The sequence below is a fragment of the Cygnus olor genome, chromosome 1 (genome assembly GCF_009769625.2).
Source record: "Cygnus olor isolate bCygOlo1 chromosome 1, bCygOlo1.pri.v2, whole genome shotgun sequence".
In the NCBI taxonomy this organism is placed as follows: domain Eukaryota; kingdom Metazoa; phylum Chordata; class Aves; order Anseriformes; family Anatidae; genus Cygnus; species Cygnus olor.
This window is the reverse complement of record NC_049169.1, coordinates 28335077-28351843: the sequence shown is the minus strand read 5'-3', so window position 1 is coordinate 28351843 and position 16767 is coordinate 28335077. Positions and strand designations below refer to the sequence as shown.

General features: G+C 37.6%; 1 protein-coding gene across 3 annotated transcripts in view; it reads left to right on the top strand.

Annotated features, from left to right (window-relative positions):
• Nucleotides 1-16767, top strand: part of FOXP2 (forkhead box P2) — a 439155-nt gene that overhangs the window by 67495 nt on the left and 354893 nt on the right. The gene's annotated exons all lie outside the window — the stretch shown is intronic.

Genomic DNA, 16767 nt, shown 5'->3' with positions numbered 1-16767 from the left:
AGTTACAAACCGGGAAATGAGTGGCTGAAGATCAGTTCAGCAGAATGGAATCTCGGGGTGCTGGTTGACAGCAGGCTCAACATGAGCCAGCAGTGTGCCCTGGCAGCCAAGAGGGCAAACCACATCTTTGGGTGCATTAAACACAGCATAGCCAGCCAGTTAAATAAGGTGATTCTCTTGGTATATTTTGTGTTGGCTCAGCCTCACCTTGAATCTTACGTGCAGTTCTGGGCTCCACAATATAACAAGGATGTTAAGGTCCTTGAAAGTGTCCAGAGGAGGGCAACAAAGCTGGTAAAAGGGGTGTAGGCCATGTCCTGTGAGGAGAGGCTGAGGACACTTGGGTTGTCTAGTGTGGAAAAAAGGATGCTAAGAGGCGACCTCATTGCTCTCTGCAACTTCCTGAGAAGGGAAATGGAGAGGGAGGTGCCTGTCTCTGCTCCCTGGTAATGGGTGACAAGATGCATGAGAACAGCACAAAACTGCACCAGGGGAAATTTAGACTGGGCATTAGGAAAAATTTCTTTACCGTGAGGGTGGCCAAACACTGCAACAGCTTTCCTAGAGAGGTAGTTGATGCTCCATGCCTGTCATTTTGGATGTTTGGACAATGACCTTATTAATACGCTTTAACTTTTGGTGAGCTCTGAAGTGGTCAGACAGGTAGACTCGATGACCTTTGAAGGTCCCTTCCAACTGAACTATTCCATTCTGTTGTGTTCTGTTCTGTTCTGTGGGTGACAGGATGAAAGGCAATGGGAACACATAAAATACTGAAAATTCTATTTAAACATAAGAAGATGCTTCTTTGCCATGAGGGTGGTCAAATACTGGAACAAGTTGCTCAAAGGGGTTGTGGAGACTACATGAGGCTGTGTAGTTTCCATCTTTGATGATACACAAAACCAAGTGGGATATAGCAACAAGCAATCTATTCTAGCTGGCCCAGTTTGAGCAAGGATTTAAATCATTTCCTGAGGTCCCTTGCATCATCAGATATTCTATGATTCTGGGAATATTTATAAGTAAGCAAAATCATACAGGTTTTATTTTGTGATATACTAAAATTTCTTTTTTTATATTTTTCCGGTTTTGATGTATTTAGCTATTCACTTCAGGGTTTTACTGAAGTTTTTGTAAAAGATGAGAGATTGTCAAAGTTGAGAGCTTTCTGAAATGTGTTAAGTTATATTTAAAGACTTGTAAGTATAACTAAGAAAATCAGATTGAAGTCTGTGAAAGTAATTTTTAGCTGTGAATTAGCACCACAATTAGAAGGACAGTAATGTGGTGTGGATTTTAGGTGTTTAAAAAGCATAGCTTTTTTATTTGATGCATGAAATGGAAGATACATTTTAATATCATTTTGTGTTAGAAAAAAAAATAGATAAAAGTAGGGACAAAGCTTTAGAGAAGAGATCTAGTAGTCCACAACAGAAATATATATCTTTCTGAATTCTAATTAGAGGCAATTAGGAAAAGGAACTATTTATTTAAATTTACATTTTCTTAAATTTCAGCTTGGATTAGTTTTGCACACATTTTCCATCCACAGTTTTGCTGTAGGCTCAATATCTTTGCAAAATCTTCTGTGAGATACATCATTTCTGAGAAAGAGGAAAAAAAAAAAGTCAATTCTAAAAAAAAGGTCTAGTAACTCTTGACAGATCTTGAGACAAATTAGAGGGCTGGGCAATCACCAACTGCATGATGTTTAACAAGAGCAAGTGTCAGATTCTGCATCTGGGACGGGGCAACCATAGATATATATGTACAGCTTGAGGGTTGAGAGGCTGGAGAGCAGCCCCACAGAAAGGGATCTAGGGGTTCTGGTTGACAGCAAGTTGAATATGAGCCAGCAGTGTGTCCTGGCAGCCAACCATACACTGGGGTGCACCAAGCACGGCATTGCTAGCCGGTCGAGGGAAGTGACTGTCCTACTCTACTCTGAGCTGGTGCAGCTTCACCTGAAGTATTGTGTGCAGTTTTGGGCAACACAATATAAGAAGGACATAAAACTATCAGAGTGTCCAAATGAAGCCTACAAAGATGGCGAAAGGTCTAGAAGGCAAGACGCATGAAGAGCAGCCGAGGTTGCTTGGTTTGTTTAGCCCAGAGAAGAAGAGACTGAGGGGAGGCCTCATGGCGGCCTGCAGCTTCCTCACGAGGGGAGTGGAGGGGCAGGCGCTGAGCTCTGCTCTCTGGGGGCAGCGACAGGACCCAAGGGAACGGCATGGAGCTGGGACAGGGGAGGGTCAGGCTGGGTGTTAGGAAAAGGTTCCTCACCCAGAGGGTGGTTGGGCACTGGGGCAGGCTCCCCAGGACAGTGGTCACGGCACCGAGCCTGCAATTCAAGTGTTTGGACAACACTCTCAGGCATAGGTTCGGATTTTTGGGGAGTCCTGTGTGGAGCCAGGAGTTGGACTTGATGATTCTTATGGGGGCCTTTACAACTGAGGATATTCTATGAATTCTATGAACTCTTTTCTTTGATTTTGAGGAAGGGCTTGAAATTCAAGAGTGAAGCTTCAATGGTTTATAAGATGTGCCTTTTGCAATGCCTCTGAACGTCTATCATTGAAGTATTGCATTGAATTATAAGCTTTTGCAAATTGGTGCTTACTCATAATCAGAAGAGGCATATTACTTTGTCAGCATATTCTCAAAATACGCTGTGTATTCTTAAGCTTCTAGAAATGATTGAGTCTGTCCTGGAGTGGAGATCAAACACCATGTGACATTTCAAATGTACAGATCCCCTGTTATTTTCACAAAAGGGACTTGTTTTTTGCATTTTTCTGGGACAGTGCATTTTTATTTTTATGCTTGTTAAGAATTCTTTCTGTATCTCGTGCTTATTTTGCTCATATACTCTTTGAGAACGATATCAAGACTGGAATTAATTTTTCCTGATTTTAGCCGTCTAGGAAGCTTGGTGTTCTAAGTCTGAGCTGGTCACTGTAGATATCTTCAGGCAATGAAGAAAGATGGATGCTTCAAGAGGAGGAGTCACCCAGCCTCATTTTATGTCTGCGTTAAGATGAGAAGAATCCACCTTTGGAGATGCCTGTTTCTTGTCAATGACAATAAGGGAAGCTTAAGGTGATCAGCACAGATTTAGACATCTAACTTTTCTATGAAAAGTTAAGGCAGATCAATTCCATCTCTTGTGATTGAATATGTGAGTTAAGAGGTGGGAATGTTAACACTGATATTGACAAAAATATCCCGCTTTCAGGTGAATAAACATTTTTTTTTCCCTTGAAATCATGTATTTGTGGTTACAGGGTTACATACAAGATTATTAAAAGGACATTTTCCATGTTGCTTAGATGTTGTATGCAACCATTAAGAAAATGCTCTTCAAATGCCATTTTAATATTAACTACGAAATACCAATAGATTTTTCATTTTCTTCTTCTTGTATCTTGTCTTTAGGTTGAGAAATGCAAATGTTTTAACTCTCTGTTGTTACCTAATTTCTAGTAAGATACTAAAAGAGAGGTATCACGAGATTCTAAAATTGTCCATTTAATATTGCTTATGATAAAAGACTGACTTAAAAATCTGGTGTTAATAGAACAGATGAAAACATGCTTTAAGATGATTTTTAAGTGGAAGTAGCTAGGTGACTTTATTCAATTGGAAAAAGATTGCTCTATTATCAACTCTTATTGATAATTTGTTCTATTAAATATGATTGTGGTGAAATGCTGTTTTCCATTTGTATTGAAGTATTACGTCTTTCTTTAGTGTCTTTCAAAGTACTGTCTATATTTGACTGATATCTCCCAACATATTCTATTAATGTATGGTGAAGGTGGTAACCTTTATTGGTTTCAGTATTCATGAATCAGGGCTGTGTGTGAGAAGAACTTTCTTGCAGTGGAAGAGCTGAATGGTTTAAAAGGTGTTAGAAAGAATGTACAAAGTTCTGATTTGCTCTTTAGTTAGAATATAGGCACGCAATAAAGAAATTCTAGCATAACTTATAATTAGATGTCTTTTTGTAGTTAATTACCATGTAACTGAATTATTACCTTGGACAGCTATACTTATATGAATTATTTCGTACGTGTGATGATTCTGACATCACTGTTATGGAACTACAGACAACAGAAGAACATGCTTCAAAGATATTAGTATTATGCTTGTCCCATTGTGGGAGAAATAACAATTACTTGAAGTAAGCAGTATTACTGTACTTTCATTGCCTCATTGGGGTGTGTAAAATTTTTCTTTCATTCTTAATTTTCTTTTGAATATTTCTTTTTGTATCTGGGTTGTTTCTTTCGTTTTGTTTCCTTTCCTTTTTTTTTTTTTTTTTTTTAATGTGGTACATTTAGTAACTCTTGCATAGTAGCAGACTGTATGTGTAATAATGTAAACCTACAGAGAATTCCTGATTCTGGGAATCTTCATACAGCCTAAAGGAAGGAATTTTGTTTGTTTGTTATTGTTATATTTTTTAAAAATACTGGCAAATTGGCCTAAATAAAGTTGCTCAGAGATGCAGAAGCAACCTCATATAAATTCTTTTAAAATATTTTCTTTAATTCATATGCACAAAATAACAGTTACAAGTGCGCGTATCTCAGTATCAGTAAGCCATGTGCTATAAACATGGTCAAAATATTTTCCTTAGAAATACAATCATATCAGTACTTTCTGGCCAAGATTGTTACTGGTAAATAGGCAGAACTTTACTGAAGCTGACAAGCTGTCCCTTTATATAGTTGATGCAAGTTTTATAGGCTTGATTTTTTTCCACGATTGTCTGGCTTTATTTGAGTTGGATTTGTAATATTCCTATCCTTCTGCTACCTTAAGAATGTTTAATTTCGAATGGCATTTTATGCATTATCACAAAAATCCACCAAAAAGACCCTAGTTCTGAGAAAACAAAAAGGGCAGTTCAGCCAAGGTACCACTAAACAGAGTATGTTTGAGTAGTGAAGAACTGTGCATACTTGTATTTAACTATAAATTTTATTTCATGATTGACATTTTGTCCTGATCCTATTACAGAGTTCAGACTGAGTAGATCCTACATGCTGAGAATGTCTGGGTCCAGTGGATAGAAACCTGACCAGTATCCATTAAAAAAGTCATTAACGACTGCAATGAAAGAGGGTTGTGCTTAGTGGTGCAGTCTAGTTGGAGGTCTGTAGCTAGAGGTGTCCCCCAGGGGTCAGTACTGGGTCCAGTCTTGTTCAACTTACTCATCAACGACCTGGACGATAGACCAGAGCGCACCCTCAGCAAGTTTGATGATGACATAAAGCTGGGAGGAGTGGCTGATACCCCAGAGGGCTGTGCTACCATTCAGAAGGACCTCGACAGACTGGAGGGTTGAGCTGAGAGAAACCTCATGAAGTTCAACAAGGGCAAGTGCAGGATCCTGCACCTAGGGAGAAATAACCCCAAGAACCAGTACAGGCTGGGCGCTGACCTGCTGGAGAGCAGCTCTGCAGAGGTAGGGACCTGGGAGTTTTGGTGGTCAGCAGGCTAACCATGAGCCAGCAGTGTGCCCTTGTGGCCAAGAAGGCCAATGGTATCCTGGGCTGCATTTGGAAGAGTGTTGCCAGCAGGTCAAGGGAGGTGATCCTTCTCTGCTCAGCCCTGGTAAAGCCACACCTGGAGTATTGTGTCCAGTTCTGCGCTCCCCAGTACAAGAGGGACATAAAGCTACTGGAGCGAGTCCAGAGGAGGGTTACGAAGATGATTAGAGGACTGGAGCATCTGTCATACGAGGACATGCTGAGGGAACTGGGCCTGTTTAGCCTCGTGAAGAGAAGACTGAGGGGAGTCTTCATTAATGTATATAAATATCTGAGGGGAGGGTGTCTAGAGGATGGAGCAGGTCTCTTTTCAGTTATACTCAGCAGAGGATGAGAGGCAATGGGCACAAACTGAAGCATGGGAGGTTCCAGCTGAATATGAGGGGGTATTTCTTTACTGTGAGGGTGACAGAGCACTGGAATGGGTTGCCCAGAGAGGTTGTGGAGTCTCCTTCTCTGGAGATATTCCAAACCTGCCTGGATGCCATCCTGAGCAATGTGCTCTAAGTGATCCTGCTCAGCAGGGGGGTTAGACTACATGATCTTCAGAGGTCCCTTCCAACCTCATCCATTCTGTGTGATTCTGTGAAAGTAACAGAGCAAACAGTACCCAGCACAGTCATCTAACTCAACAGTTTTTATTTATTCATTTATTTATTTATTAAATAGAAAACAGAAAAATCTGTTTATATCTGTCTACCTGGGGGATAAATCCCATTCAGTATAGGTAATGCATAAAGTACCCGTCACATTGTTGGTCTGACTCAGAATTCAAAGGCAACTTGAAATTTCAAATAGGGAAATAGGAAAGATATTTTGATTATTGCAGGCATTTCTGGAAAGTGTGAATATGTACTGATAGTTTTTATAAAACTGTAAATGTGCCTTGTATCATGTTTGAAGACACAAAGCAGGCAAGAAAGGAAGGAAAAGTTTTTATGAGCACGTCTTCATTTCTTCAGCCTACGTATGTTCTCTCATCTCCAGTGGTTTTTGGATGGTTGGATTCCTGAGTCACTTATTTGAGAACATCAATTCATGGGACTTTCTGCCCATTTTAACTGTCAATTTTCTTCCTTTTTGACTTTGTGAGAGATGGAATCGTATTATTTTAATTCGAGATATCTTTCCTGTAATACAGGGAAGTGAAAGGTAGGAGGTAAACTAAATAAGGATGCCAGCTAAACAGACACCTTTTGGTAAAATGATTATTTTACAGACTCTGTTGTTGTTCTGCATGCAGCTGCAGTTCCCTGGCATTTAGCCGTTCAGAGATTGGAAATGGTATGAAACATGCATTTGTAATGGAACACAATATTCTTCATATAAGATCAGTAAATGTTTTTATAGGATTATTGCCTGTTGGTAAACAGCTGTAGTGTTATGCTTCAGAGGTAGAGGCATTTGAATGGTAATGAGGGGATTCTTGTATACAGTTAACATACCATGGTGAGATCCTTTGGGGCATAATTCATGACATATATGATAGTAACACACTGCATTGCATCTGAGGATTTCAAAGAAGTTCATAGAAAACATTAATGAATTAAGGATCACCCTAACCCCCTTAGAGTACTGGTTAGACTACTTAAATCCTGAGTTGGGTTGAAGACAGAAATATATCATTTTTGCAGTATGTTGGCTACTGTGCTTTTGCTGCACACAGATAATTCAGGAAGCTTCAGTCGTATGTATTGTGGTCAATATTTTGGACAGCGAGATGTTAAAGTGTAGAGAAATGAATGGACTTGGTACAGGCAGACAGTAATGCCAGCATAAACAGCCCAATCCAAATTCTATCCAAGTCATCAGAATTTGTTTGGCTGATGGCAGCGATGGTTGGCTCAGACTTCTGGGTCTCTTCAGATACTGTCATTTAAGTTAGTTCACTCTGAGCAGAAAAGGGATCGTGTCCACGCCTAGGTTTTGCTCTGTGATGCAGATGTTGTGTTTGAGTTCTTAGCATGAGAAGAATTAACTTCATATATCTAAAATGAATACTGTTGACATATGGGATTGTACAGCGTGAAGTGCTGCGCAACATTACAGAAAATAACTGTTCAAGCACAGTGCAGTTGAAAATTGGCCAATTCATAACAATTTCATAATTTCTGATACTGATCTATATATATGTCAGAACACCGGCATATTTTTATGTGTTAAACCCATCAGTACGAGATATGCTAAACACAAACAGCTTTCCAAGGGCAAGGCAGTAGTCACACAACCACTGTAGTTGCAAAGTATAAGAGCAGAAACCATCTGTTGTGTGGTGTATTTTGATGAAAACATCCATGATAGAAACCAAAGCTAATTAAACAGTTACACAGTTACTCCACAGTGCAATTTAGGGCTTTTAAAACAATTTTATTTAGAAAATTGGTTTGGAGAGAGAACTGTAAAAGATGCTGTTTTTTTTTTTTTTTTTTTTTTTTTTTTTTTTGGTCATGTTAGTACTGCTGCTTTTTCAAGGCTACATCTAAATCATTGCTGAGGACCATTCATTCACCCTTTGTCCCTTCTATTGAAGATATCAGTATTAATTTAACAGTATTCTTTAATATTTTTGCTATTCTAGGCTCATATTTTGTGGCAGTGAAATACAGAATTGCTTCTCTTTATCTGTAGCAACAAATGAAAACATGCAGGTTCTCAACTGACACAATTTTGGCTAAAATCATATTTTTAAATAGAAACCAAGTACGGGTTATGCTAATAGAACCTCATTTGTAATTTAAACTGCAGCTGTTAACATTCAATAATAGAGCCATATATCAAGGAGTTTTCTGCAAAAACAGAAAAATACTAATTCTCCATCCTCAGATCTGCAAATCCAGACTGATGGGATTTCAGCCCTTCATCTTTTAGTGACAGGCAGCGGCATCGGTGGAATAAAACTAAAATGTGATCCCCTTTCTCTCCACCTCCTTCCCCTAATTTTACTCTGACAGAGGAAGAAACACAGTTTTAGCTGGTATCTTTGCTCAAGGGAAAAAATGGTCTGCTATCAGGTCTTTTAGGGAGAAGGAGCTCCTCAGTGGAGCAGTTAAGCTGTATTTTGATTCTCAGGGTGTCTCATACCTGTGTTTTTGCAGGATATGATAAATGATTTCTGAGGCAGTTATTGAGAGCAGAATCAAGGTCATCAACCTTTCCCCAGAAGGTCATTATCCTTCAGTTCTTGTTTTTGATGAAAATGTTGAACATGGCGGAGATGGGCTCCAGAGTTACTATCTGAAACTGCAGTCTCACGTGCGGTATCTGCAGCCACCTGATAGCAAAAGATGTACTTCTGTTTTTTCAACTTCAAAAATCAATGACTTTGATCAAAATTTTGCAGATTAATTTAATTTATTTTGCAATAATTTAGTGTGTGCATGTTGAAGTTTATCATTCTAAATCCCCCAATGTGCATACATTGCTCTAAAGTCCTCTAAAATCCATGATGAAATAGAAACGTTTGGGTATTTCGAAGTTGAGACCTACTGTGTCTTTGGAGAAGTTTCATGTTAAGCCCTACAGCTAAATTCCTAGAGCTCTTCTGTTGTCTGCAAATGAGTTTCTCCTAATGCTGTAGGTTGTGAAGCCGAGCCCCTGCTAATGGCTAGAAATACTCAGTTATCTGACAAGAGGAAAGGTAGATATCTACCTAAGCAAAATCTTTATGCACTGCCATATGAAACAAAAATAATGTAGTCTGTATGTAGAACAGAATGTGGTTATCATCTTAGTATTAATGGGCTTAGGGAGCATCTCCGTTAGTCTTTTATTTCAGATCAGGACTGCGCTTCTGAAAACTCAGGATAAGCTAGGTTCCTTTTTCAACCTTCCTGTTGACAGAGCTAAACAAGGAGAAGTACTCCACCAAAAGGACCAAAAGCATGCAGTACTGCAGAATGAAGTGTCCTGAAACACAAGTTGAATGAGTGCAAAGTGCTTGGCTCCAACTGTTCTCCTGTACAAGCCATTCTTGTTGGGCTGTGTTATTTCCTAATGCAGACAATTTCTCATTTAAATAAGACTGTGCCTCTGGGGATCCTTATCGCGAAAAGATAGGTCTGTAAAAACAAACAAAAAATTTACTTTTTTTTTTTTTTTAAAGTAATGTAATATTGCCACTTTGGGCTCAGATAGTGTATTAGAACCAGTAAAATAAAAGTCTCCTCTGGAATTGATCTTACTTTTTCTGTTTGTATTTCTAAGGGAAATTTAAAACAGGTATCTTAAACTCTTAAACAGGAGAATTATGTGATCTATGGAGGGAAGTCCCTTTCAACTCCATTTTCTGTGTTTATATGATAAATGAAGCAATACTGAACTTACTACTTGCTTATCAATAGTTAGGAGGAAAAAAAAAAAAAAGGAGGCTAATACCAAAAGCCAAAAAACCAAGTATCTTTTCATTCTAATCTGTCATCTTCTATATTGTAATAAATTGTGGTGTGTGTATGTCTGTATATATATATATTTAAATTCTGTATGTGTATATAATACAATGTTGAATTTAGTATGATACATAGCAAGGAATGTTGCTGATAGCAGCAGCTATTGATGAAGTAGTTTCACTGGACAGGGCATCTGTTTTATTATGTACCACTCTCCACATTGTTTGCAAGGTGAAGTATTTAATCTGCTTTTCTGAATAGAGTCCCTCTGCTTTCTGCCCAGGTTTCTAATCGTGTTGTGTGCATTTCTGATGTTTCTCTGTCCTAATCAGTATTTATAAGTGAGATTGCTGTATAAAGGTATCTGTAATTCTTCAATGGGAGTTTAACTGTGATTTATGAGTTCTTACTTGTGAAAGCCTTTAATTTTGGTCCATCAGTCACTATTTATACTTCCCAGTTATGGCACTGAGCAACATCCTAAATGCTATGTTACTCAAAGCCATCACTTGTAGCTATTGTAGTCTGCTGATCCGTAATTTAAACTGTTCCACATTTATGCATTATTTTTTAAGTAGTAATGCTGACTCTAGCAACTGAAATGTTTACAGTGTTTTGTGGTCATAAGTGAAACTGGGTATCATGGGGTATACAGAAATAGCCACTTTGTAAATATATATAAAAGACACTAAAGGAAAGGAGTAAAAAAAAAAGAGTTGGTAGCAATTTAGGGAGAACAATTTGACTAGTTGAACAGCAGGAAGGCACTAGTCATGAAATATCCGTTAACTCTCAGTGGTATTAGACCAGCCATGATACGGTGAGGTAATGAAATGTTTGAACATTAACTGGTTTAATTGGTAGGAGGGTAAAGGTACAAAGAAAATGTGTTTGCTTACAAGGTTCACCATAAATACAGGCTCTTCAAAACTCATAAGCTATTGCCATACAGCTCTAGCAGCACTCCAAAACATTCTGGTTTTCAACATGTTGAAACACTGACATAATGGAGATTTTTTAATCTTGAGCTGTATATTGCAAATTTCGTACTTGTTGAGGGATACAGCACTTCTACTGAAATGTCATATGATTCATGTAAAAATAATTTTTGAAAAACTGTAAATGCATATATCCAGTGACCTTGCCTGATGTGCAAGTCTGGCAACTGTGAGTTTTCAAGTGTGCTCTGAAGATGGACAGTTTTACATGTATTTACTTCTTAAGGAGGAACAACATGACTGACCAACCATTTACTACCTGTCACATGAATTTGAGAAATAAGAAAAATACGACAAGTATTTGTACTTTTTCTTAGTTGCTCAAGAGCATCTATGGCACTCATGTTTCACTTAATGCTTCATTCACTCTTGAAGAAAAAATGAGATATCTTTTGGAATGGAACAAGGACAATTTCTTTCTTAGGCTATAGGAAACACAAAAAGCCCAAACCAGGAAATTCTGGAAGGAGCAGAGCCTTTACCTTTCAAGTTTATGTGTATAAGTTTGCTTCACTCTGAAAGGTTTTTCTGTTCAGTCCAGACATAACTGGACTTGAGCTGTCTGGATGGAGAAGGGAAACAAAGTGACTTAGCTCACCATGTAGTTAAAAAGATAAATCAGGCTAGAAAATGAGTAGGGGGCACACAGTCCTAAAGACTTACAGTCTTGAAATAATGTACATGTTAGCTGAACACTTCTTAAATGTGACTTTTGTACTTTTTGGTAAGTATTAAAAATACCCAGAGATCAAGTTTGCCATTGTGATTTCTTGATTCCTACCATAGCAATCAAGCATAGTAGACGGTGAAATATTATGAACTTCTTTGCTTTATCATCACACATGCCTTTGGTTAAAGGTATGAACAAAGTGCTCTGAAAGCTGTGTTGACTGTCTTTTGTTTCTGTTACTTTTAATTCCGTGAAGCTAAATGCTGGTCAGGTTTAACACCAAGGGAATTCTTTCCATTACTTACATTGACTTGCACAGTGTGGCAGCATACTCTTGGTCTTTGCCATGCACGTCTTCCATCAAATTGAAGTATTGTGTCAAAGGCATCATGTGAATAGTACTAAATAGCCACCTGATTTGTGTACAAAGCCAGGCAGAATTGTGCCTGAAGAAACAAAAATATTTCTAAAAATTAGATCCTAAATGTTGGTTTAAAGGTTGTGTCCTTTGGAAGGATTTGAAGCAGTTTAGGTGCTTATGTTGCTCTAGGGACTTTGAGTAGTGTGAGGTTTTAAGGAAGGCTAAGTATTCCAGGAAGTTTAAGAGCTTATGGCATCGTAAATATTTAAGATGATTTAAAAGGTTATGTCCTCTTTAGTATTTGAGTTGGATTAAGTGCTTATATTGCCTTAAGGACTTTTTCATTTTTTTGCCCTAAAAGGAACCTAGGAAATTAAATGCAAAAATAACCTATAGATGCAATGTTTAGGCTGCATTTGAGGAATGCAGAATTCTAGGTTTCAATAGCAGCATTAACTTGGCCACACTGCATATGTATCGAAGATGGACAGAGCAATGGAGGATATCTAAGAAAAAGCTGAGTATGAAATCCAGAAGCTGTAGTTTTTAATACCTTGACAGCCAATGCATTGAGATATGGTTCTTCTCCTTTATGTTCTGTATCATCTGATTAAAAAGATTAAATAGATTATTAGGTTAGAATGAGATCTTGGAAATGCAAGGAAACAATCTCATCTAAGAAGGTAAAGGTAGTCTTTGATTCAATACTCAACAAAATAGCCATTTAGTTTCATTCTGTATATTTGCTGATATTTTATATTAAATAATATGTAGTAATGAATATTAGATATGTAGGTCTCAAAAGCTTCCTTTTCAAATTTAATCGATTTATATATTTATTCTTGTCTTCTGAGATGCCTAGCCTCAACTCTTCACTAAAGTGTATTTACAGTATATGCATCGTTCTGAGGTTTCTATGCTTCTGTATATTGTAGGTATATTCCTAAAAAGTGTATTTTCTGTTTTATGTTTTATTAACCAAGCACATACATTTCTCAGTGTATAAAGAGCAAATTGCCACCATTCATTTAATGTGTTCTTTGCTGCCTCAAATCACTAGGTATCAGTCCCCATTTTTTCTCGTTGGCCTCCAGTACAGCATTAATGTTGCTCAGTTAATATAGCATAATTACAATAGCTATATCTATACTGCTATTGCAGACTGCTCATGTGAGCAGCACTCATGACAGCCATCTGGGCAGTGTTCTGTGGGCCCAATAGACATAAAATTATCTCAGGGATGATGGCATGGATACAGCATTCTGGCAAGGAGAACCTCGTCAGAGCCACTTTCCTCCTCCATGGTGACATTCCTGCCAAAAGTTGCTTGTGCAGCATGAAGTGCATGACTTGGTGTACACCTTGATAGCAACTCCTTGCTAATCTCGCTGCCTAGGCATAAAATTGATTTACCAGGTAAGGTAGAAGAGTGGCATCTACAGGGAACAGGAGTTGAATCTGATGGTAGCCTGAAGCCTTCATGACTGGGTAGGCAATGCTTTTATTCAGCAACGTAGGTAGGGGGACTTGGGTGTCTTCCAGGTGGCCGCATGCCTCTAGAAAGATCACAGTTAATAACTCAGCAAGCTGAAATACGATGTCAGTTATGTTCCATTACAGCAGTGTTGTAATACGGGTGGTAGTCCTGGCTCACTTTATCCCACCAGTTTTGACCATGAATAATCAATAGTTGATGGCACAGTGCATTCAAAGGGTGAGATGATCAGAAGTGAGAGTCTGACATCTTCAAGGCTATGTCTGTGGCCCCGATATATATCACAATGCAGAACTGAGAAAATTCTGATGGAGAAGGATGAGAAGAAAATGGGATATACTTCAAAACATAGGCCTAAGTGCAGTACGCTGTTTGAGTTTATTGTTGCTACGTCTAAATGCCATACAATCAAATGATGGTGTATTTTAAACTGGATTTAGTGTAATCATGAGCTCAGCTGCTTCAGAACTGATTCATGGTTCTTAGTAACTCCTCAAAATTATTAATATATTTTTTATATATGTACACAGCTTTAATTAAATGTAATATCCCTTTAGTTTAGGTTTGAATTTTAACAGATCCTCTAATCTGAAAATTTGCTGCACATTTAGAAAGGTGACAAAGTTTTATCATCTGTTTAAAACTGCTATTATGAAGATAGAAATTTATTGTTAAAAATGCTGAAACTCTTTTGGTGTAAAATAATTTATGAGTTTCAAACTTAGAAAATAACAAAGGTATCAAGGAAAAGTACAGTTTGTACTTTGTATGTAATAGCACAAAATGAAAATCTTCACTTCGTGGGTCTTTCTGAATTTCACCCAATTTTTTCTCCAGCAATGTAATTTTCCAAGATTATTCTGAATTATAATACCATCCTCCATGTGGTTAATAGTCCTTTCCTGATGTTTTTCTGTCTTTTCCTAGTGCAAACTTAGCACCATCTGAGAATGTTAGAATTACAGTTTCTGTATGGATAACCCGTTCACTATCTGGGTTTTGAAGGAAAACACCCAATGCACTAGACCAGGATGGTTAAGCCCCATTCATAATATCCTGCTTTTAGTTGTAGTCTCTGCATAAATTTTTTGAACACATTCTGTATTTGCCTTGAAATAGTTTCATTTAGTCTTTGTTTCTTTAGCTTCTCTCTATAAGAATGTTCTCTGAGACATTGTCAGTTCTGAGGTCAAAATATGTCATCTGTTGCTTCTTTTCCATTCACAAACTATTTTTCTGTTGAAGGAGAAAATTAATTGGCTTGCCAGCTTTTGCTCATCACAAATCTGTATTGACAGGTATTTATTTCATTGCTGTAGAAAAGAAAAAAAAAAACCTCATGTTGGCATTGTTTTTCTCCAGAATTTTCCAAGAACTGAAACTAATTGGACAAGTCTGTTATTCCTTATCTCCTCTTTTTTCACCTTTTTAAAGACAGGCACAGGATTTTTTTGCCTTCTCATTATTCTGGAACTTCAGCTATTCTCTAAATGTTCTGAAAAATTACTAATGGCTGTGAGAGGATTTCAATTAATTCTCTAAGTGTCCTTTGCACTGCAGTTTACTGTTCTAACTGTTGAAGTAATGCAACTCTTAATGGGACTGCAGGATAGAAATCTTAGTCACTAGACTGATTTGCCTTTAAAAAATATCCTTTCAAAAATAAAAATTAACTCCCATAATTTCAGTGACTCAGTTCTAAGACTGGCCTTACAAGTAGCTATAAATGACAGGCTAGCAAAATTTCAGTGCAGTCAGACATTGAAGGCGTTGGAGTTGGACATTCTTCAACTGGCTTCACTTCCAGCTCTCTTGAACTCCCTCTTCCCTTCAAGATACCTTTCAGCGGATCTTGACAACCAATTCATTTATCCAAATCCTCTTCTGTAATCTCCATTGACTTTATTCCCTTCTTCTAACGATTTGTAATGATTCTATATAATTCCTAATGATTCTATGATTCTCCCACCTCCCTCCCTTCCTTAGAAATGGGAATTCTCTCATGTTATGCTTACTTCCAACCAAGTTGCCCTCAATTTTCAGATTTTTGTAGAATTCTCATAGGTAGTTAAGATTTTAAGATCCCTTGTTATTGCCAAGTTCTGCTGATACTTGCTTATAAGCTGTTTGGTCCAAAAAAAAAAAATGTTATTCATATGACTTTTTTTTTTTTTTCCTGAGGAAATGCAGTATGCTATGTGGCAAAGAAAGAAGTGTGCTGGATGTACAGGCAGCCAAACCTCATGTCAACAAAGATGTGAATTTATCTTTTTATACTGCACTGGTAAATAGACTAAATTTCAGCTTATCGTTCTTGTGGCCACATCTGAAAAAAAAAGCCTTTTGGAAAATTAGAGATGGTGCCAGAAACAATTACGAAAATGATTTAAGAGCTTGAAAATTGCCTTGCAGTGAAATATTTAAGGAGATCAGTCTGTTTACCTTATCAAAAAGATGTTTGAGAAGTGACTTAATTACAGCATACCTTCACAGAGAGAAAATATCTGGTGCTCTAAAGAGCTCTTTAATCTAGTGCAGAAAAAGCATAACATGAAACAATTGTTTTAGCTAAAACAGAATATATTCTTCAATCAACTATAAGTGTTCAGGCTCAATTGTAAGGTAACTGCCTGAAATTTTATATTCTGTGATATTATAGGAAGTCAGACTTCATGATCTAATGGTCCTTTCTGACCTTATATTCTCTTTAATCCATCAATCTTTTTAGATTTGGCTGTTCTTCTGCAAAACACATGGCCCTCTTCTTGACAACCCTGACAACCCGCAGAAGAGAAATACGCTTGAACTGGGAGGAACTTGTAGGATAAGATAAAAAATGAGCAGTAGAGGGGAGTTTTCCTTTTGAACTAACTATCGTTCTTTACAGGGGTTCTGATTTCTAAAGACATTTTCTAAATTTGTAACCGGTTTCCATTTTCTTACTCTAGGTGATGGGCCCCATCCAGAAACTGTTAGTCTCGGTGGTTGTTCATTTATTCTTTGATTTTATAGTTAACTGTCATGTGGCTGAGATATGTTGTTCAGTTGGCCAGCTTCTGGTTGGCTTTGTTGACTTTTTTCTTTAAGAAAAATACAGAAAGATGATACAGGGCTTGGTATCTGGAATGCAGAGACCATTAGTGAATTCCTTTATCATAACTCATAATAAAAGTTAGGAGTTGTCTCTTTCTGGTTCTCATCTTTTAAAGTATTAAAATGTTAACCTACTTTAATCAGAACTATGTCCATTAACATTTACCCAGTGTGTTACCAAAGCTACAGACTATCCATTGTGTT